This window comes from Somniosus microcephalus, chromosome 4 (genome assembly GCF_052327205.1).
Source record: "Somniosus microcephalus isolate GS21.2 chromosome 4, FLI_Smic_1.0, whole genome shotgun sequence".
Classification (NCBI taxonomy): Eukaryota; Metazoa; Chordata; class Chondrichthyes; order Squaliformes; family Somniosidae; genus Somniosus; species Somniosus microcephalus.
This window is the reverse complement of record NC_140990.1, coordinates 103,846,312-103,869,524: the sequence shown is the minus strand read 5'-3', so window position 1 is coordinate 103,869,524 and position 23,213 is coordinate 103,846,312. Positions and strand designations below refer to the sequence as shown.

The window sequence follows — 23,213 nt, the reverse complement described above, 5'->3', positions numbered from 1 at the left end:
CAGTTACATACACTACATTGTGCACTCTGACGAGAGACCTTTTAACTGTACTGACTGTGAGGAGAGCTTTAAAAGCAGAACTGCACTGTTGCAACACCATCACACTCACACCCCGCAGACACCATTCACCTGCTCTGTGTGTGGGAAGGGATTCACTAGATTATCCACACTGCTGATTCACCAGCGAGTTCACACTGGGGAGAGGCTGTTCACCTGCTCCGTGTGCGGGAAGTGATTCACTCAGTCATCCCACCAGCTGAGACACCAGCAAGTTCACAAGTGACTGCAAGGGTTGGATTCTGCTGTTATTGCTGCTGTTCATCACATCCAGGACTGAACCATGTTCATTCTGACAGTTGGGGTTTGTTTCTGCTGATGTTAATAACTCCTATAACTGGGCTGGAGTTTAATATTCTGGATAGATGTCAAATAAACCAGCTTTGTGTTAAACACATTGTTGTAGATCTTTGTCTTTCACACCTGAGTGTTTAGCATCACCTGGCTGGAGCTCAGAAAGGACAATTTGGGGGAGGATCGTACGGCGGGAACAGAACTTCAGCCTGGACACAGTCCTTCAGGGCCACACTGAGAGGGGCAAATGGCAGTTTGGTCTTTCTCATCTCTCTTCACTGATAGCTAAGCCGCCGTGCGGATTAATCTCGAGGTGTGTGAGAAATGTGTCCCAGCCGCTCTCTGCCATGGTTCAGAGCTCCTAGGCATGGAACAGTAGGCTCCTTTAGGAATGTACCCCAGTGCTTTTTCTTTTAATGGCCTTATTAACGTGTGTCGCTACTTTTATTGATTTGTGTATCTGTATCCCTGGATCCTTCCGCTCCTCCAGCCCATTTAGACTCGGGGGGGGGGAATTTGGTGGCGCCCCCTTTGGGTCGCTAATGTCGCTGGGGCTAATTTTAGTGCTCCAAAAAAGTTAGAGCCCCTGCGCATTAAATTCAGTGGTAGCGCCCCAAGCAGGAGGCAGGGTGCTACTGGAAGCGCTCCCCTCCTTCTTGAGGCGCTAACAGTGAATTTCACGGCACTTCGTGCAACAGCGCCACGCCCATCGGCACATAGCACCGCGTCATAGCAGACCTCCCTCCCTGATTAAAGGGGAGGGGCCTAGCACTGCGCACACCGGGGCCCTGCTGGACCACCGGGGAGCGGGGTGTCAGATCAAGAGGAGCGCCGGGCTGAGCGATCGCGGCCGGCACCCCGAAGAAGAAAGGGGAAGGGGGCAGGTGCTGGCATTTGGCCTAAATAAAAAGTTGCCGCCCAACACCTGCCCTTTAAGTGGCATTGCCGCGGCTGCAGGAACGACCCCTGGCCCTGTCGGACATATCGTCCAGCGATAGGTCAGGGGTCGCAACCCAAGGTTGCAGCCGGGGCGCTGTGCATGGCGATGACATCATTGCCAGCGGTGCAGTGCCGCGGGGCGCTACCGGCTACCACCACCGCTAACCTCCCGCTGAATATCGCGGGAGGCACAAAGCAACCCAATTTTACCCCCTTGTCCAAGTAGTGTGTGGCCTTCTTATTCTTCCCACCAAAACACACCACCTCACACTGATCTATAGTGAAATTCATTAACACACCACCTCACACTGATCTACAGTGAAATTCATTAACACACCACCTCACACTGATCTATAGTGACATTCATTTGCTAATTACACGCCCATTCTGAAATTTATTGATGTCTTCTTGCATTTTGTCTTCCTCAGTATCAATTCTACCTCCCAATTTGGTGTCATCGACAAACTTTGAAATTGTTTTTCTGATTTCTGAGCCCAAATCATTTATGAACAACAGTGATCCCAGCACCAATCTCTGTGGAACACCACTTCCCACCTTTTGCCAGTCTGAGTAGCTACTCCCAACCCCTACTCTCTGTTTTCTGTTTGTAACCAGCTTGCTATCCATAACAGTATGTAAGATCTAGAAGATGACCCAGGTCAGGCCGTGTGGAGTGAAGGGCCAGGCAGCAGAATGGGTGGAAAGATGGCTACAAAACAGAAATCAGAGGGTTGGAGTTAAGGGAAGTTTGTTGCGACCTTTCCATTTACACTCACTGGTTCCCCTCCCTCTCCTCCCCTGAAGGTGCTGACTCTGGCTGGGTTCAGTTCTACACTCACTGGTTCTCCTCCCTCTCCTCCCCTGAAGGTGCTGACTCTGGCTGGGTACAGTTCTACAGTCACTGGTTCCCCTCCACTGAAGGGGCTGATTCTGGCTGGGTTCAGTTCTACACTCACTGGTTCCCCTCCCTCTCCTCCCCTGAAGGCGCTGACTCTGGCTGGGTTCAGTTCTACACTCACTGGTTCTCCTCCCCCTCCTCCCCTGATGGTTCTGACTCTGGCTGGGTTCAGTTCTGCACTCACTGGTTCCCCACCCTCTCCTCTCCTGAAGGTGCTGACTCCAGCTGGGTTCAGTTCTACACTCACTGGTTCCCCTCCTTCTCCTGCCCTGAAGGTGCTGACTCTGGCTGGGTTCAGTTCTACACTCACTGGTTCCCCTCCCTCTCCTCCCCTGAAGGTGCTGATTCTGGCTGGGTTCAGTTCTACACTCACTGGTTCTCCTAACTCTCCTCCCCTGAAGATGCTGACTCTGGCTGGGTTCAGTTCTACACTCATTGGTTCCCCTCTCTCTCCTCCCCTGAAGATGCTGACTCTGGCTGGGTTCAGTTCTACACTCATTGGTTCTCCTCCCTCTCCTCCCCTGAAGATGCTGACTCTGGCTGGGTTCAGTTCTACACTCACTGGTTCCCCTCCCCTGAAGGTGCTGACTCTGGCTGGGTTCAGTTCTGCACTCACTGGTTCCCTTCCCTCTCCTCCCCTGAAGGTGCTGACTCTATCTGGGTTCAGTTCTACACTCACTGGTTCCCCGCTCCTCCCCTGAAGGTGCTGACTCTGGTTGGGTTCAGTTCTACACTCACTGGTTCCCCTCCAATATGTGACCCATGTGCCCAATCTACATGTGTGAACCTCAACAGTGAGTGTCGACAGGCTGTTCCACTGTCCTCACCTGAGGCCTCACGCGTGCATTTTCCAGCCGGGTCACTGGACCCTCCTCCCAATGGCTCAGTGGGTAAAGGCACCGCCCAGTGCGACTGAGTCAAAGTAACAGGAGGGGCCCAGGTTTAATCCCGTCTGTGTATCCTCCCTGTCTAATTCACGGTAAAAGCTGTCTACAAAAGTCGTCACTGTAAATAGGAACAGGAGTTGGTCATTCAGCCCCTCGAGCCTGTTCCGCCATTCAATGTGATCATGGCTGATCTGTATCTTAACTCCATCTTCCCACCTTCATTCTGTAACCCTTACTATCCTCGCCTAACAAAAATCTAGCACATAGTTTTGAAATTTTCAATTGGTTCCCAACCTCAGCAGCTTTTGGGGCGAGAATTCCAGATTTCCACTACCCTTTATGAATATATAAGAAATAGGAGCAGGAGTTGGCTATAGGGCCCCTCGAGCCTGCTCTTTCCCGCCCTATCCCCATATCCCTCGATTCCTTTAGTGTCCAAAATTCGACCTCAGTCTTGATTATTCTCAATGACTGATCACCCACAGCCCTCTGGGTAGAGAATTCCAAAGATTCACATGCCTCATCTCAGTCCTAAATGGCCGACTCCTTATCCTGAGACTGTGACTCCTGGTTCTAGACTCTCCAGCCAGGGGACACAGCCTCTCAGCATTGGTGTGAAGTTGTGCTGCTGACATCACTCCTGAATGGCCTGGGTCTAAATTCAAGGTTGTGTCCACTTGTTGTGGACTCACTGACCAGAGGAAATAGTTTCTCTCTATCTACCCTATCACCTCCTTTAATCATCTTAAACACCTCAATTAGATCACCCCGTAATCTTCTATATTCAAGGGGATACCAGCCCAGTCTGTGCAGCCTGTCCTCATAATTTACAAATGTCAGCTCTGGCACTACAGGATAGAAATTCTCAACAAACAGTTCTAGTTTCTTGGGAACATTCTTTCCTCTCTTGCCCCTCATAAGTGGTAAATCCCCCGTCCCCCACACTCTCCCCCATCCCACACACTCTCCCCCGTCCCACACACCAACCCCATCCCACACACTCTCCCCCGTCCCACACACTCTCCCCCGTCCCACACACTCTACCCCATCCCACACACTCTCCCCCGTCACACACACTCTCCCCCGTCACACACACTCTCCCCCGTCCCACACACTCGCTGTTTGAAATCCAGATTCATTGCAGGCTCTGAATTTTCTCCCTTTCTCTCCTGAAGGTGCTGTGTGATGGTGGGGTTCGGCCCCAGTCACTGTCTGCCCTCCAGTACCTCACCAAGTGGTAATTCTGAACTGTGAGCCTATACTGAAGGTGCTGTGTGATGGTGGGGTTCGGCCCCAGTCACTGCCTGCCCTCCAGTACCTCACCAAGTGGTAATTCTGAGCTGCGAGCCTATACTGAAGGTGCTGTGTGATGGTGGGGTTCGGCCCCAGTCACTGTCTACCATCCAGTACCTCACCAAGTGGTAATTCTGAGCTGTGAGCCTATCCTGAAGGTGCTGTGTGATGGTGGGGTTTGGCCCCAGTCACTGTCTGCCCTCCAGTTCCTCACTGAGTGGTAATTCTGAGCTGTGAGCCTATACTGAAGGTGCTGTGTGATGGTGGGGTTTGGCCCCAGTCACTGTCTGCCCTCCAGTACCTCACCAAGTGGTAATTCTGAGCTGTGAGCCTATACTGAAGGTGCTGTGTGATGGTGGGGTTCGGCCCCAGTCACTGTCTACCCTCCAGTACCTCACCAAGTGGTAATTCTGAGCTGTGAGCCTATACTGAAGGTGCTGTGTGATGGTGGGGTTTGGCCCCAGTCACTGTCTGCCCTCCAGTTCCTCACTGAGTGGTAATTCTGAGCTGTGAGTCTACACTGAAGGTGCTGTGTGATGGTGGGGTTCGGCCCCAGTCACTGTCTGCCCCCCAGTACCTCACCGAGTGGTAATTCTGAGCTGTGAGTCTATACTGAAGGTGCTGTGTGATGGTGGGGTTCGGCCCCAGTCACTGTCTGCCCTCCAGTTCCTCACCAAGTGGTAATTCTGAGCTGTGAGCCTATACTGAAGGTGCTGTGTGATGGTGGGGTTCGGCCCCAGTCACTGTCTGCCCTCCAGTACCTCGCCAAGTGGTAATTCTGAGCTGTGAGCCTATACTGAAGGTGCTGTGTGATGGTGGGGTTCGGCCCCAGTCACTGTCTGCCCTCCAGTACCTCACCAAGTGGTAATTCTGGGCTGTGAGCCTATACTGAAGGTGCTGTGTGATGGTGGGGTTCGGCCCCAGTCACTGTCTGCCTTCCAGTACCTCACCAAGTGGTAATTCTGAGCTGTGAGCCTATACTGAAGGTGCTGTGTGATGGTGGGGTTCGGCCCCAGTCACTGTCTGCCTTCCAGTACCTCACCAAGTGGTAATTCTGCGCTGTGAGCCTATACTGAAGGTGCTGTGTGATGGTGGGGTTCGGCCCCAGTCACTGTCTGCCCTCCAGCACCTCACCAAGTGGTAATTCTGAGCTGTGAGCCTATACTGAAGGTGCTGTGTGATGGTGGGGTTTGGCCCCAGTCACTGTCTGCCCCCCAGTACCTCACCAAGTGGTAATTCTGAGCTGTGAGCCTATACTGAAGGTGCTATGTGATGGTGGGGTTCGGCCCCAGTCACTGTCTGCCCTCCAGCACCTCACCAAGTGGTAATTCTGAGCTGTGAGCCTATACTGAAGGTGCTGTGTGATGGTGGGGTTCGGCCCCAGTCACTGTCTGCCCTCCAGTACCTCACTGAGTGGTAATTCTGAGCTGTGAGCCTATACTGAAGGTGCTATGTGATGGTGGGGTTCGGCCCCAGTCACTGTCTGCCCTCCAGCACCTCACCAAGTGGTAATTCTGAGCTGTGAGCCTATACTGAAGGTGCTGTGTGATGGTGGGGTTCGGCCCCAGTCACTGTCTGCCCTCCAGTACCTCACCAAGTGGTAATTCTGGGCTGTGAGCCTATACTGAAGGTGCTGTGTGATGGTGGGGTTCGGCCCCAGTCACTGTCTGCCTTCCAGTACCTCACCAAGTGGTAATTCTGAGCTGTGAGCCTATACTGAAGGTGCTGTGTGATGGTGGGGTTCGGCCCCAGTCACTGTCTGCCTTCCAGTACCTCGCCAAGTGGTAATTCTGAGCTGTGAGCCTATACTGAAGGTGCTGTGTGATGGTGGGGTTCGGCCCCAGTCACTGTCTGCCCTCCAGCACCTCACCAAGTGGTAATTCTGAGCTGTGAGCCTATACTGAAGGTGCTGTGTGATGGTGGGGTTCGGCCCCAGTCACTGTCTGCCCTCCAGTACCTCACTGAGTGGTAATTCTGAGCTGTGAGCCTATACTGAAGGTGCTATGTGATGGTGGGGTTCGGCCCCAGTCACTGTCTGCCCTCCAGCACCTCACCAAGTGGTAATTCTGAGCTGTGAGCCTATACTGAAGGTGCTATGTGATGGTGGGGTTCGGCCCCAGTCACTGTCTGCCCTCCAGCACCTCACCAAGTGGTAATTCTGAGCTGTGAGCCTATACTGAAGGTGCTGTGTGATGGTGGGGTTCGGCCCCAGTCACTGTCTGCCCTCCAGTACCTCACCGAGTGGTAATTCTGAGCTGTGAGCCTATACTGAAGGTGCTGTGTGATGGTGGGGTTCGGCCCCAGTCACTGTCTGCCCTCCAGTACCTCACTGAGTGGTAATTCTGAGCTGTGAGCCTATACTGAAGGTGCTATGTGATGGTGGGGTTCGGCCCCAGTCACTGTCTGCCCTCTAGTACCTCACCGAGTGGTAATTCTGAGCTGTGAGCCTATACTGAAGGTGCTGTGTGATGGTGGGGTTCGGCCCCAGTCACTGTCTGCCCTCCAGTACCTCACCAAGTGGTAATTCTGAGCTGTGAGCCTATACTGAAGGTGCTATGTGATGGTGGGGTTCGGCCCCAGTCACTGTCTGCCCCCCAGTACCTCACCAAGTGGTAATTCTGAGCTGTGAGCCTATACTGAAGGTGCTGTGTGATGGTGGGGTTCGGCCCCAGTCACTGTCTGCCCTCCAGTACCTCACCAAGTGGTAATTCTGAGCTGTGAGCCTATACTGAAGGTGCTGTGTGATGGTGGGGTTCGGCCCCAGTCACTGTCTGCCCTCCAGTACCTCACCAAGTGGTAATTCTGAGCTGTGAGCCTATACTGAAGGTGTTGTGTGATGGTGGGGTTCGGCCCCAGTCACTGTCTGCCCCCCAGTACCTCACCGAGTGGTAATTCTGAGCTGTGAGTCTATACTGAAGGTGCTGTGTGATGGTGGGGTTCGGCCCCAGTCACTGTCTGCCCTCCAGTACCTCAGCAAGTGGTAATTCTGAGCTGTGAGCCTATACTGAAGGTGCTGTGTGATGGTGGGGTTCGGCCCCAGTCACTGTCTGCCCTCCAGTACCTCACCAAGTGGTAATTCTGAGCTGTGAGCCTATACTGAAGGTGCTGTGTGATGGTGGGGTTCGGCCCCAGTCACTGTCTGCCCTCCAGTACCTCACCAAGTGGTAATTCTGAGCTGTGAGCCTATACTGAAGGTGTTGTGTGATGGTGGGGTTCGGCCCCAGTCACTGTCTGCCCTCTAGTACCTCACCAAGTGGTAATTCTGAGCTGTGAGCCTATACTGAAGGTGTTGTGTGATGGTGGGGTTTGGCCCCAGTCACTGTCTGCCTTCCAGTACCTCACCAAGTGGTAATTCTGAGCTGTGAGCCTATACTGAAGGTGTTGTGTGATGGTGGGGTTCGGCCCCAGTCACTGTCTGCCCTCCAGTACCTCACCAAGTGGTAATTCTGAGCTGTGAGCCTATACTGAAGGTGTTGTGTGATGGTGGGGTTCGGCCCCAGTCACTGTCTGCCCTCCAGTACCTCACCAAGTGGTAATTCTGAGCTGTGAGCCTATACTGAAGGTGCTGTGTGATGGTGGGGTTCGGCCCCAGTCACTGTCTGCCCTCCAGTACCTCACCAAGTGGTAATTCTGAGCTGTGAGCCTATACTGAAGGTGCTGTGTGATGGTGGGGTTCGGCCCCAGTCACTGTCTGCCCTCCAGTACCTCACCAAGTGGTAATTCTGAGCTGTGAGCCTATACTGAAGGTGCTGTGTGATGGTGGGGTTCGGCCCCAGTCACTGTCTGCCCCCCAGTACCTCACCAAGTGGTAATTCTGAGCTGTGAGCCTATACTGAAGGTGCTGTGTGATGGTGGGGTTTGGCCCCAGTCACTGTCTGCCCTCCAGTACTTTGCCAAGTGGTAATTCTGAGCTGTGAGCCTATACTGAAGGTGCTGTGTGATGGTGGGGTTCGGCCCCAGTCACTGTCTGCCCTCCAGTACCTCACCAAGTGGTAATTCTGAGCTGTGAGCCTATACTGAAGGTGCTGTGTGATGGTGGGGTTTGGCCCCAGTCACTGTCTGCCCTCCAGTACCTCACCAAGTGGTAATTCTGAGCTGTGAGCCTATACTGAAGGTGCTGTGTGATGGTGGGGTTTGGCCCCAGTCACTGTCTGCCCTCCAGTACCTCACCAAGTGGTAATTCTGAGCTGTGAGCCTACACTGAAGGTGCTGTGTGATGGTGGGGTTCGGCCCCAGTCACTGTCTGCCCTCCAGTACCTCACCAAGTGGTAATTCTGAGCCTGTGAGCCTATACTGAAGGTGCTGTGTGATGGTGGGGTTCGGCCCCAGTCACTGTCTGCCCTCCAGTACCTCACCAAGTGGTAATTCTGAACTGTGAGCCTGTACTGAAGGTGCTGTGTGATGGTGGGGTTCGGCCCCAGTCACTGTCTGCCCTCCAGTACCTCACCAAGTGGTAATTCTGAGCTGTGAGCCTATACTGAAGGTGCTGTGTGATGGTGGGGTTTGGCCCCAGTCACTGTCTGCCCTCCAGTACCTCACCAAGTGGTAATTCTGAGCTGTGAGCCTATACTGAAGGTGCTGTGTGATGGTGGGGTTCGGCCCCAGTCACTGTCTGCCCTCCAGTACCTCACCAAGTGGTAATTCTGAGCTGTGAGCCTATACTGAAGGTGCTGTGTGATGGTGGGGTTCGGCCCCAGTCACTGTCTACCCTCCAGTACCTCACCGAGTGGTAATTCTGAGCTGTGAGCCTATACTGAAGGTGCTGTGTGATGGTGGGGTTCGGCCCCAGTCACTGTCTGCCCCCCAGTACCTCACCAAGTGGTAATTCTGAGCTGTGAGCCTATACTGAAGGTGCTGTGTGATGGTGGGGTTCGGCCCCAGTCACTGTCTGCCCTCCAGTACCTCACCAAGTGGTAATTCTGAGCTGTGAGCCTATACTGAAGGTGCTGTGTGATGGTGGGGTTCGGCCCCAGTCACTGTCTGCCCTCCAGTACTTTGCCAAGTGGTAATTCTGAGCTGTGAGCCTATACTGAAGGTGCTGTGTGATGGTGGGGTTCAGCCCCAGTCACTGTCTGCCCTCCAGTACCTCACCAAGTGGTAATTCTGAGCTGTGAGCCTATACTGAAGGTGCTGTGTGATGGTGGGGTTCGGCCCCAGTCACTGTCTGCCCTCCAGTACCTCACCAAGTGGTAATTCTGAGCTGTGAGCCTATACTGAAGGTGCTGTGTGATGGTGGGGTTTGGCCCCAGTCACTGTCTGCCCTCCAGTACCTCACCAAGTGGTAATTCTGAGCTGTGAGCCTATACTGAAGGTGCTGTGTGATGGTGGGGTTCGGCCCCAGTCACTGTCTGCCCTCCAGTACCTCACCAAGTGGTAATTCTGAGCTGTGAGCCTATACTGAAGGTGCTGTGTGATGGTGGGGTTCGGCCCCAGTCACTGTCTGCCCTCCAGTACCTCACCAAGTGGTAATTCTGAGCTGTGAGCCTATACTGAAGGTGCTGTGTGATGGTGGGGTTCGGCCCCAGTCACTGTCTGCCTTCCAGTACCTCACCAAGTGGTAATTCTGAGCTGTGAGCCTATACTGAAGGTGCTGTGTGATGGTGGGGTTCGGCCCCAGTCACTGTCTGCCCTCCAGTACTTTGCCAAGTGGTAATTCTGAGCTGTGAGCCTATACTGAAGGTGCTGTGTGATGGTGGGGTTCGGCCCCAGTCACTGTCTGCCCTCCAGTACCTCACCAAGTGGTAATTCTGAGCTGTGAGCCTATACTGAAGGTGCTGTGTGATGGTGGGGTTCGACCCCAGTCACTGTCTGCCCTCCAGTACCTCACCAAGTGGTAATTCTGAGCTGTGAGCCTATACTGAAGGTGCTGTGTGATGGTGGGGTTCGGCCCCAGTCACTGTCTGCCCTCCAGTACCTCACCAAGTGGTAATTCTGAGCTGTGAGCCTATACTGAAGGTGCTGTGTGATGGTGGGGTTCGGCCCCAGTCACTGTCTGCCCTCCAGTACCTCACTGAGTGGTAATTCTGAGCTGTGAGCCTATACTGAAGGTGCTGTGTGATGGTGGGGTTCGGCCCCAGTCACTGTCTGCCCCCCAGTACCTCACCAAGTGGTAATTCTGAGCTGTGAGCCTATACTGAAGGTGTTGTGTGATGGTGGGGTTCGGCCCCAGTCACTGTCTGCCCTCCAGTACCTCACCAAGTGGTAATTCTGAGCTGTGAGCCCATACAGTGAGCTGCCAGCATTTCGACCTTGGGGAGCATCACAGCCGCCATCCCTGGCTGATTCTGTCTGGCAAAGTTGAGGCCAATGATAGCACAGCATCAACAACTTGCATTTACATAGCGCCTTTAATGCAGTAAAATGTTCCAAGGTGCTTCACAAGAGCGGAATCAGACAAAGATTGACACCGAGCCAGAGAAGGAGACATTCGAACTGGTGCCTAAAAGCTCGGTCAAAGGTCTCAGGGCCTCGGCAACTGTAGGAATGGTCACCAATGGTGGAGCAAAGGAAGTGGGGGTTGCACAAGAGGCCAGAGTTGGAGGAGTGCAGGGGTCTCTTGGATTGTAAGGTTGGAAGATGAGAATTTTAAAGGCTGAAGCCACCAAAATAGACAGCAGTCTCCCTCAGTACAGAATGTGACTCACTACTAACAGGAAGGATGTTACTTTAACTACTATAGGTGCAGAGAGGTGAGCCATTGTCTTTGTGTCAGGCCATGGGCTCAGTTGGTAGCACCCTCACCTCTGAATCAGGAAGGGCTTGTGGGGTCAAGTTCCCACTCCAGAGACTTGAGTTCAAAAATCTAGGCTGACGCTCCAGTGCAGTACTGAGGGAGTGCTGCACTGTCAGAGGTGCTGCCTTTCGGATGAGATGTTAAACCAAGGGTGGACGTAAAAGATCCGATAGCAATATTTCGAAGAAGAGCAGGGGAGTTATCCTCAGTGTCCTGGCCAATATTTATCCCCCAATCAACATCACAGAAACAGATTATCTGGATATTATCACATTGCTGTTTGTGGGAGCTTGCTGTGCACAAATTGGCTGCTACGTTTCCTACATTACAACAGTGACTATACGTCAAAAAGTACTTTAGCAAAATGCTGCAGATGCTGGAAATCCAAAATAACAACAGAAAATGCTGGAAAAACTCAGCAGGCCAGGCAACATCCGTGGAGAGAAAATAGAGTCAACGTTTCGGGTCAAACCCTTTGTCAAGACTGGAAAAGCACCGGAAATGAAATAGATTGAAAGGCCAGGCTGGGAGAGAACAAAAGAGAAATGAAGAGATATTAAGAGGTATTCAAAACGAGACAAGATGGTGATAGGACTAGTGGAGACAAAAGACGGCTCCACTAGTACTTCAAAAAGTACTTCATTGACTCTAAAGCGCTTTGGGTGGGCCGCTGGTCATGAAAGGCGCTATATAAATGCAAGTCTTTCTTTCTCTAAATATCACAAACAGATGCACAATAAGGGAAATCTCTGTACCTTTAACTAACAGCGACATGGAATGCGGGAAATGAATGAGCTTTAAACACCTGGTCCACTTGGCACTGAAGTGTCTGAAACTCAGAACCGGAACGCCAGGGAAAGACAATGCCGAACATGGCGGGTGCCCTTACCCAGCGTGCCCAGCGCTGCTGAATACGGCCTATCTCCATCAGCAGGGGCGCAGCGCGCAGGCGCGGGAAGGGCTGGTCCCCGGAGACCGCCTTCCTGCGCGGAGCATGCGCGGTGCGGCTCCAGGACACTGAGCGGGGGCGAGCGCGGCCTCAGCAACACCGAGTGCGCGTCTCAGGCCCCGAATCAGAGCGGCCGGGCCCGGCGGACGTGCGGCCAGGGCCCCGGCACCAGGAAACCCAGGGTGCAGCGCCTCCCCCAGACAGGAGAAACACAACTGGATCGACACAGCAGAGCCGCCAATCCAGAGCCGGCTTGTATCAGGGCGGGCGCTGGATGCGGAAGTCGCTCCCTGGCCGCCTGTGTAGGTCTTTTTGTTGCTTCAGTTTGAGCTGGAGTGGAGATGGAGGAGAAGCTGCTGGGTTTAACCCCCAGTACTTCTGAGCTCAGGAGGACCCAACAATTTCCAATGTGGAACTGTCAAGGGAGGTGGATTCTGGGGGAGATTAGGTTGTTAAACAGACACTGTCCCTACAAGTAAAAGAGTATTGTTTTAGGAACAAGTATTTCTGTAGAGGCTTTTAATCTATTTTACATCTACAGATTTGTTTTTATTCATTCGTGGGGTGTGGGTGTCGCTGGCAAGACCATCAAATGTTGCCAATCCCCAGTTTCCTGTTGAGAAGGTGATGCTGGGCCTTCTTATGAACCGCTGCAGTCCGTGTGGTGATGGTACTCCCACAATGCTGTTAGGGAGGGCATTCCAGGATTTTCACCCAGCGACGATGTAGGAACGAATATGTCCAAGTCAGGATGGTGTGTGACTTGGTGGGGAACTTGGAGGTGATGGTGTTCCCATGCACCTGCTGCCCTGGTCCTTCTAGGTGGCGGAGGTCGCGGGTTTGGGAGATTCTGTCAAAGTTCTTGTCCAGTTGCAGATGTATAAAATCCTTCACCTTCACCCCCGCCCAGTTCTCTCTCCGCTCGTAAAGGCCAGAGTCTTGTGTAGACCGAGACCGGTTGGTGGGTTCCCGTCCCTGAAGGACATTAGTGAATAGTTTGCTTTTTACAACAATCTGACAGCTTTCATAGTCACATTTTTCTAGTGCAGTCCCCACAAATGACCAGATTCATTAAGCTCAATTTCACAACCTGTTTGTTTCTGGGTTCTCTCTCACGCTCCATTTTTCTTGTTTGAAATTCATTTTACAGGGTATTAGAAGGGAAGGATTTGCAGACGGGAAGCTCAAACCAAACAGCACATCAAGATCTGACCGAGTCACTCAATTAACCGGGACCTGAATATCATCCGCCTTTGAACATGGAAGCAAAAAGTACCGTTCACAGTGGGGAGAAACCGTACACGTGTTCTGTGTGTGGATGTGGCTTCAGCCGATCCTCTGGCCTGTCGAGACACAAGCGAGTTCACACCGGGGAGAGGCCGTTCATCTGCTCTGAGTGTGGGAAGGGTTTCACTCAGTCATCCCACCGACTGATACACCAGCGAGTTCACACCGGGGAGAGGCCGTTCACCTGCTCTGAGTGTGGGAAGGCATTTACTCAGTCATCCCGCCTACTGATACACCAGCAAGTTCACACTGGGGAGAGGCTGTTCACATGCTCTGAGTGTGGAAAGGGATTCACTCAGTCATCCGACCTTGTGAAACACCAGCGAGTTCACACTGGGGAGAGGCCGTTCATATGCTCTGAGTGTGGAAAGGGATTCACTCGTTCATCCCACCTGCTGAAACACCAGCGAGTTCACAGTGACGAGAGACCTTTTAAATGCCCGGACTGTGAGAAGTGCTTTAAAAGTTCCGGGGAACTGACATGCCATCAACATCTTCACACTGACGAGAGGCCGTTCAGGTGCTCTCACTGTGGGACTGGGTTCAGGCGATCATCTGAACGCACTGTCCACCAGCGAGTTCACACTGGGGAGAGGCCATTCACCTGTTCCGTGTGTGGGAAGGGATTCACTCAGTCATCCAACCTGCTGACACACCAACACGTTCACACTGATAAGAGACCTTTTAAATGTTCTTACTGTGAGAAGAGATTAATAAGCAAAAATGATCTGCTGAGACACCAGCGAATCCACACTGGAGAGAGACTTTTCACCTGCTCTGAGTGTGGGAAGGGATTCACTCGGTCATCCGACCTTCTGAAACACCAGCAAGTTCACACTGGGGAGAGGCCGTTCACCTGCTCCGTGTGTGGGAAGGGATTCACTCAGTCATTCAACCTGCTGAGACACCAGCGAATTCACACTGGGGAGAGACCATTCACCTGCTCTGAGTGTGGGAAGGGATTCATTCGGTCATCCAACCTGCTGAGACACCAGCGAGTTCACAAGTGACTGCAGCGTTGGATTCGCTGTTATTGCTGCAGTTAATCACATCCAGGACTGAACCCTGTTCATTCTGACAGTTGGGGTTTGTTTCTGCTGAAGTTAGTAACCCATTTAACTGGGCTGGAGTTTAATAGACTGGATGGATGTCAAATAAATCAGCTTTGCTTTCAACACATTGTTGTAGATTTTTGTCTTTCCCACCTGAGTGTTTAGCATCACCTGGCTGGAGCTCAGAAAGGACAATCTGGGGGAGGATCGTACGGCGGGAACAGAACTTCAGCCGTGACACAGTCCTTCAGGGCCACACTGAGAGGGGCAAACGGCACTTTGGTCTTTCTCGTCTCTCTGCACTGACAGCAAAGTCTCTGTGTGGGTTAATCTCGAGGCGTGTAAGGTCCAGATGATATCAACCCACGGGTGTTTAAAGAGATGGGACGGTGCTCTGTGAGCCCCTTGCCCGTACCATCAACAGCTCCATAGAGTCAGGGATTGTTCCCTGAGATTGGAAGGTAGCTCACCTCGCTTCCATTTTCCAAATTGGGGACAGATCAGAGCCGGGGAACTGCAGGCCCATCAGTGTAAGCTCGATCACAGAGAAGGTGCTTGAAGCAATCCTGAGAGATGCTGTTTATGATCACCGGGGAAAGAGAAGGGGCCGTTAGAGATAATCAACACGGCTTCCGGAAAACACGTATACAAACTAGCTGGAGTTTTCTGAAGAAACATAGAAGATAGGAGCAGGAGTAGGCCATTTGGCCCCTCGAGCCTGCTCCACCATTCAATAAGATCATGGCTGATCATCCAAACTCAGTACCCTGTCCCTGCCTTCTCTCCATATCCCTAGATACCTTTAGCCTTAAGAAATATATCCAACTCCTTCTTGAATATATTTAATGAATTGGCCTCTGCTGCCTTTTTTGGCAGAGAATTCCACAGGTTTATTCCAACTCTTTGCTTTCTGTCTGCCAACCAGTTCTCCATCCAAGTCAGTACCTTGCCCCCAATCCCATGTGCCTTAATTTTACACACTAATCTCTTATGCAGGACCTTATCGAAAGCCTTTTGAAAATCCAAATACACCACATCCACTGGTTCTCCCTTATCTATTTTACCAGTTACATCCTCAAAAAATTCCAGTAGATTAGTCAAGCACGATTTACCTTTTGTAAATCCATGTTGACTTTGTCCGATCCTGTCACTGTTTTCCAAGTGCTCTGCTATTACATCTTTTATAATGGACTCTAGCATTTTCCCCACTACCAATGTCAGGCTTACCGGTCTGTAATTCACCGTTTTCTCTCTACCACCTTTTTTGAACAGTGGGGTAACATTAGCTACCCGCCAATCCATGGGTACTGTTCCAGAGTCTATCGAATTTTGGAAGATGATCAGCAATGCATCTGCTATTTCTAGGGCCACTTCCTTAAGTACCCCAGGATGTAGATTATCAGGCCCTGGGGATTTAGTTGCTAGGTTGGTGCATGAGGGGATTCCGGTTGACATTATCGACCTCAGGGGTGTCAAACTCATTTTCTATGGTGGGTCTGATCCGAAATTCTGGCACTAGTTGTGGGCCACATTCAGCAAAAGTTATTAATTAAAATAGTTATAAATGAAGATAAACTATATCAGTGATTATTTACAGTTAGATTTTATTTACAGCTGCTGCTGCTCCCGATCCCTGGCACCCCTACTCTCCAAACCACCCACACCCCAACTCCTCTTTCACCCCTACTCTCCAACCCCCTCAACCCAACTCCTCTTTCACCCCTACTCTCCAAACCCCCCACACCCCAACTCCTCTTTCACCCCTACTCTCCAACCCCCTCAACCCAACTCCTCTTTCACTCCTACTATCCAAACCGCCCTCACCCCAACTCCTCTTTCACCCCTACTCTCCAACCCCCTCAACCCAACTCCTCTTTCACCCCTACTCTTCAACCCCCCACACCCCAACTCCTCTTTCACCCCTACTCTCCAAACCGCCCTCACCCCAACTCCACTTTCACCCCTACTCTCCAACCCCCTCACCCCAACTCCTCTTTCACCCCTACTCTCCAACCCCCCTCACCCCAACTCCTCTTTCACCCCTACTCTCCAACCCCTCACCCCAACTCCTCTTTCACCCCCTCTCCAACCCCCCTCACCCCAACTCCACTTTCATCCCTACTCTCCAACCCCCCTCACCCCATCTCCTCTTTCACCCCTACTCTCCCAACCGCCCTCACCCCAACTCCTCTTTCACCCCTACTCTCCAACCCCCCTCACCCCAACTCCTCTTTCACCCCTACTCTCCAACCCCCCTCACCCCATCTCCTCTTTCACCCCTACTCTCCCAACCGCCCTCACCCCAACTCCTCTTTCACCCCTACTCTCCAACCCCCCTCACCCCAACTCCTCTTTCACCCCTACTCTCCAACCCCCCTCACCCCAACTCCACTTTCATCCCTACTCTCCAACCCCCCACACCCCAACTCCTCTTTCACCCCTACTCTCCCAACCGCCCTCACCCCAACTCCTCTTTCACCCCTACTCTCCAACCCCCTCAACCCAACTCCTCTTTCACTCCTACTATCCAAACCGCCCTCACCCCAACTCCACTTTCACCCCTACTCTCCAACCCCCTCAACCCAACTCCTCTTTCACCCCTACTCTCCAACCCCCTCACCCCAACTCCTCTTTCACCCCTACTCTCCAACCCGCTCACCCCAACTCCACTTTCACCCCTACTCTCCAAACCCCTCACCCCAACTCCTCTTTCACCCCTACTCTCCCAACCGCCCTCACCCCAACTCCACTTTCACCCCTACTCTCCAACCCCCTCACCCCAACTCCTCTTTCACCCCTACTCTCCCAACCGCCCTCACCCCAACTCCTCTTTCACCCCTACTCTCCAACCCCCCTCACCCCAACTCCTCTTTCACCCCTACTCTCCAACCCCCCACACCCCAACTCCTCTTTCACCCCTACTCTCCCAACCGCCCTCACCCCAACTCCTCTTTCACCCCTACTCTCCAAACCCCTCAACCCAACTCCTCTTTCACTCCTACTATCCAAACCGCCCTCACCCCAACTCCACTTTCACCCCTGCTCTCCAACCCCCTCAACCCAACTCCTCCTTCACCCCTACTCTCCAACCCCCTCAACCCAACTCCTCTTTCACCCCTACTCTCCAACCCCCTCACCCCAACTCCTCTTTCACCCCTACTCTCCAACCCCCTCACCCCAACTCCACTTTCACCCCTACTCTCCAACCCCCTCACCCCAACTCCTCTTTCACCCCTACTCTCCCAACCGCCCTCACCCCAACTCCACTTTCACCCCTACTCTCCAACCCCCTCACCCCAACTCCTCTTTCACCCCTACTCTCCCAACCGCCCTCACCCCAACTCCTCTTTCACCCCTACTCTCCAACCCCCTCAACCCAACTCCTCTTTCACCCCTACTCTCCAACCCCCCTCACCCCAACTCCTCTTTCACCCCTACTCTCCAACCCCCCACACCCCAACTCCTCTTTCACCCCTACACTCCAACCCCCCTCACCCCAACTCCTCTTTCACCCCTACTCTCCAACCCCCTCACCCCAACTCCACTTTCACCCCTACTCTCCAACCCCCTCACCCCAACTCCTCTTTCACCCCTACTCTCCCAACCGCCCTCACCCCAACTCCTCTTTCACCCCTACTCTCCAACCCCCTCAACCCAACTCCTCTTTCACCCCTACTCTCCAACCCCCCTCACCCCAACTCCTCTTTCACCCCTACTCTCCAACCCCCCCACACCCCAACACCTCTTTCACCCCTACTCTCCAACCCCCCTCACCCCAACTCCTCTTTCACCCCTACTCTCCCAACCGCCCTCACCCCAACTCCACTTTCACCCCGACTCTCCAACCCCCTCACCCCAACTCCTCTTTCACCCCTACTCTCCCAACCGCCCTCACCCCAACTCCTCTTTCACCCCTACTCTCCAACCCCCTCAACCCAACTCCTCTTTCACCCCTACTCTCCAACCCCCCTCACCCCAACTCCTCTTTCACCCCTACTGTCCAACCCCCTCAACCCAACTCCTCTTTCACCCCTACTCTCCAAACCCCTCACCCCAACTCCTCTTTCACCCCTACTCTCCAACCCCCTCACCCCAACTCCTCTTTCACCCCTACTCTCTCAACCGCCCTCACCCCAACTCCACTTTCACCCCTACTCTCCAACCCCCCTCACCCCAACTCCTCTTTCACCCCTACTCTCCCAACCGCCCTCACCCCAACTCCTCTTTCACCCCTACTCTCCAACCCCCTCAACCCAACTCCTCTTTCACCCCTACTCTCCAACCCCCCTCACCCCAACTCCTCTTTCACCCCTACTCTCCAACCCCCCTCACCCCAACTCCTCTTTCACCCCTACTCTCCAACCCCCTCACCCCAACTCCTCTTTCACCCCTACTCTCCAACCCCCTCACCCCAACTCCTCTTTCACCCCTACTCTCCAACCCCTCACCCCAACTCCTCTTTCACCCCTACTCTCCAAACCCCCTCACCCCAACTCCTCTTTCACCCCAACTCTCCAACCCCCCTCACCCCAACTCCACTTTCACCCCTACTCTCCAACCCCCTCACCCCAACTCCTCTTTCACCCCTACTCTCCAACCCCTCACCCCAACTCCTCTTTCACCCCTACTCTCCAAACCCCCTCACCCCAACTCCTCTTTCACCCCTGCTCTCTAACCGCCTCACCCCAACTCCACTTTCACCCCTACTCTCCAACCCCCTCACCCCAACTCCTCCTTCACCCCTGCTCTCCAACCCCCCTCACCCCAACTCCTCCTTCACCCCTACTCTCCAACCCCCCTCACCCCAACTCCTGTTTCACCCCAACTCTCCAACCCCCTCACCCCAACTCCTCTTTCACCCCTACTCTCCAACCCCTCACCCCAACTCCTCTTTCACCCCTACTCTCCAAACCCCCTCACCCCAACTCCTCTTTCACCCCTGCTCTCTAACCGCCTCACCCCAACTCCACTTTCACCCCTACTCTCCAACCCCCCTCACCCCCAACTCCTCCTTCACCCCTACTCTCCAACCCCTTCACCCCAACTCCTCTTTCACCCCTGCTCTCCAACCCCCCTCACCCCAACTCCTCCTTCACCCCTACTCTCCAACCCCCCTCACCCCAACTCCTGTTTCACCCCAACTCTCCAACCCCCTCACCCCAACTCCTGTTTCACCCCTACTCTCCAACCCCCCTCACCCCAACTCCTGTTTCACCCCAACTCTCCAACCCCCTCACCCCAACTCCTGTTTCACCCCAACTCTCCAACCCCCCTCACCCCAACTCCTCCTTTACCCCTACACTCCAACTCCCCTCACCCCAACTCCTGTTTCACCCCAACTCTCCAAGCCCCTCACCCCAACTCCTCTTTCACCCCTACTCTCCAACCCCCCTCACCCCAACTCCTCTTTCGCTCCTACTCTCCAACCCCCCTCACCCCAACTCCTCTTTCACCCCAACTCTCCAACCCCCCTCACCCCAACTCTCCAACCCCCTCACCCCAACTCCTCTTTCACCCCTACTCTCCAAACCCCTCACCCCAACTCCTCTTTCACCCCTACTCTCCAGCCCCCTCACCGCAACTCCTCTTTCACCCCTACTCTCCAGCCCCCTCACCCCAACTCCTCTTTCACCACTGCTCTCCAACCCCTTCACCCCAACTTCTCTTTCACCCCTACTCTCCAACCCCTTCACCCCAACTCCTCTTTCACCCCTACTCTCCAACCCCCTCACCCCAACTCCTCTTTCACCCCTACTCTCCAACCCCCCTCACGCCAACTCCTCTTTCACCCCTACTCTCCAACCCCCCTCACCCATACTCCTCTTTCACCCCTACTCTCCAACCCCCTCACCCCAACTCCTCTTTCACCCCTACTCTCCAACCCCCCTCACCCCAACTCCTCTTTCACCCCACTCTCCAACCCCCCTCACCCCAACTCCTCTTTCACCCCTACTCTCCAATCCCCCTCACCCCAACTCCTCTTTCACCTCTACTCTCCAATCCCCCCTCACCCCAACTCTTTCACCCTACTCTCCAACCCCCCTCACTCCAACTCCTCTTTCATCACCACTCTCCAACCCCCCTCACCCCAACTCCTCTTTCACCCCTACTCTCCAACCTCTCACCCCAACTCCTCTTTCACCCCTACTCTCCAACCCCCCTCACCCCAACTCCTCTTTCACCACTACTCTCCAACCCCCTCACCCCAACTCCTCCTTCACCCCTACTCTCCAACCCCCCTCACCCCAACCCCTCCTTCACCCCTACTCTCCAACCCCCCTCACCCCAACTCCTCCTTCACCCCTACTCTCCAACCCCCCTCACCCCAACTCCTCTTTCACCCCTACTCTCCAACCCCCCTCACCCCAACTCCTCCTTCACCCCCTCTCCAACCCCCCTCACCCTGACTCCTCTTTCACCCCTACTCTCCAACTCCCCTCACCCCAACTCCACCTTCACTCCTACACTCCAACCCCCCCTCACCCCAACTCTACCTTCACTCCTACACGCCAACCCCCTCACCCCAACTCCTCTTTCACCCCTACTCTCCAACCCCTCACACCAACTCCTCTTTCACCCCCAACTCTCTAAACCGCCCTCACCCCCAACTCCTCTTTCACCCCTACTCTCCAAACCCCCTCACCCCAACTCCACTTTCACCCCTACTCTCCAACCCCCTCACCCCAACTCCACTTTCACCCCTACTCTCCAACCCCCCCTCACCCCAACTCCTCCTTCACCCCTACTCTCCAACCCCCCCTCACCCCAACTCCTCCTTCACCCCTACTCTCCAACCCCCTCACCCCAACTCCTCTTTCACCACTACTCTCCAAACCCCCTCACCCCAACTCCTCTTTCACCCCTACTCTCTAACCGCCTCACCCCAACTCCACTTTCACCCCTACTCTCCAACCCCCCTCACCCCAACTCCTCCTTCACCCCTACTCTCCAACCCCCTCACCCCAACTCCTCTTTCACCCCTACTCTCCAACCCCCCTCACCCCAACTCCTCTTTCACCCCTACTCTCCAACCCCCTCACCCCAACTCCTCTTTCACCCCTACTCTCTAACCGCCTCACCCAAACTCCTCTTTCATCACTACTCTCCAACCCCCTCACCCCAACTCCTCTTTCACCCCTACTCTCCAACCCCCCTCACCCCAACTCCTCTTTCATCACTACTCTCCAACCCCCTCACCCCAACTCCTCTTTCACCCCTACTCTCCAACCTCCCTCACCCCAACTCCTCTTTCACCCCTACTCTCCAACCCCCTCACCCCAACTCCTCTTTCACCCCTACTCTCCAACCCCCTCACCCCAACTCCTCTTTCACCCCTACTCTCCAACCCCCTCACCCCAACTCCTCCTTCACCCCTACTCTCCAACCCCCGCACCCCAACTCCTCTTTCACCCCTACTCTCCAACCCCCTCACCCCAACTCCTCCTTCACCCCTACCCTCCAACCCCGCACCCCAACTCCTCTTTCACCCCTACTCTCCAACCCCCGCACCCCAACTCCTCTTTCACCCCTACTCTCCAACCCCCTCACCCCAACTCCTCTTTCACCACTACTCTCCAACCCCCTCACCCCAACTCCTCCTTCACCCCTACTCTCCAACCCCCGCACCCCAACTCCTCTTTCACCCCTACTCTCCAACCCCCTCACCCCAACTCCTCTTTCACCCCTACTCTCCAACCCCCGCACCCCAACTCCTCTTTCACCACTACTCTCCAACCCCCCTCACCCCAACTCCTCCTTCACCCCTACTCTCCAACCCCCGCACCCCAACTCCTCTTTCACCACTACTCTCCAACCTCCCTCACCCCAACTCATCTTTCACCCCTACTCTCCAACCCCCTCACCCCAACTCCTCTTTCACCACTACTCTCCAACCCCCTCACCCCCAACTCCTCCTTCACCCCTACTCTCCAACCCCCTCACCCCAACTCCTCCTTCACCCCTACTCTCCAACCCCCGCACCCCAACTCCTCTTTCACCCCTACTCTCCAACCCCCTCACCCCAACTCCTCTTTCACCCCTACTCTCCAACCCCCTCACCCCAACTCCTCTTTCACCCCTACTCTCCAACCTCCCTCACCCCAACTCCTCTTTCACCCCTACTCTCTAACCCCCCTCACCCCAACTCCACTTTCACCCCTACTCTCCAACCCCCTCACCCCAACTCCTCTTTCACCCCTACTCTCCAACCCCCGCACCCCAACTCCTCTTTCACCCCTACTCTCCAACCCCCTCACCCCAACTCCTCTTTCACCCCTACTCTCCAACCTCCCTCACCCCAACTCCTCTTTCACCCCTACTCTCCAACCCCCTCACCCCAACTCCTCCTTCACCCCTACTCTCCAACCCCCGCACCCCAACTCCTCTTTCACCCCTACTCTCCAACCCCCTCACCCCAACTCCTTTCACCCCTACTCTCCAACCCCCTCACCCCAACTCCTCTTTCACCCCTACTCTCCAACCCCCTCACCCCAACTCCTCTTTCACCCCTACTCTCCAACCTCCCTCACCCCAACTCCTCTTTCACCCCTACTCTCCAACCCCCTCACCCCAACTCCTCTTTCACCCCTACTCTCCAACCCCCTCACCCCAACTCCTCCTTCACCCCTACTCTCCAACCCCCGCACCCCAACTCCCTCTTTCACCCCTACTCTCCAACCCCCGCACCCCAACTCCTCTTTCACCCCTACTCTCCAACCCCCTCACCCCAACTCCTCTTTCACCCCTACTCTCCAACCTCCCTCACCCCAACTCCTCTTTCACCCCTACTCTCCAACCCCCTCACCCCAACTCCTCCTTCACCCCT

The 23,213-nt window shown here is 54.3% G+C and overlaps 1 pseudogene; it reads left to right on the top strand.

Annotated features, from left to right (window-relative positions):
- The window catches only part of LOC147119637 (uncharacterized), a 75,324-nt pseudogene extending 60,810 nt beyond the window's left edge, over window positions 1-14,514 (top strand).
- Window positions 14,515-23,213: the final 8,699 nt, after the last annotated feature.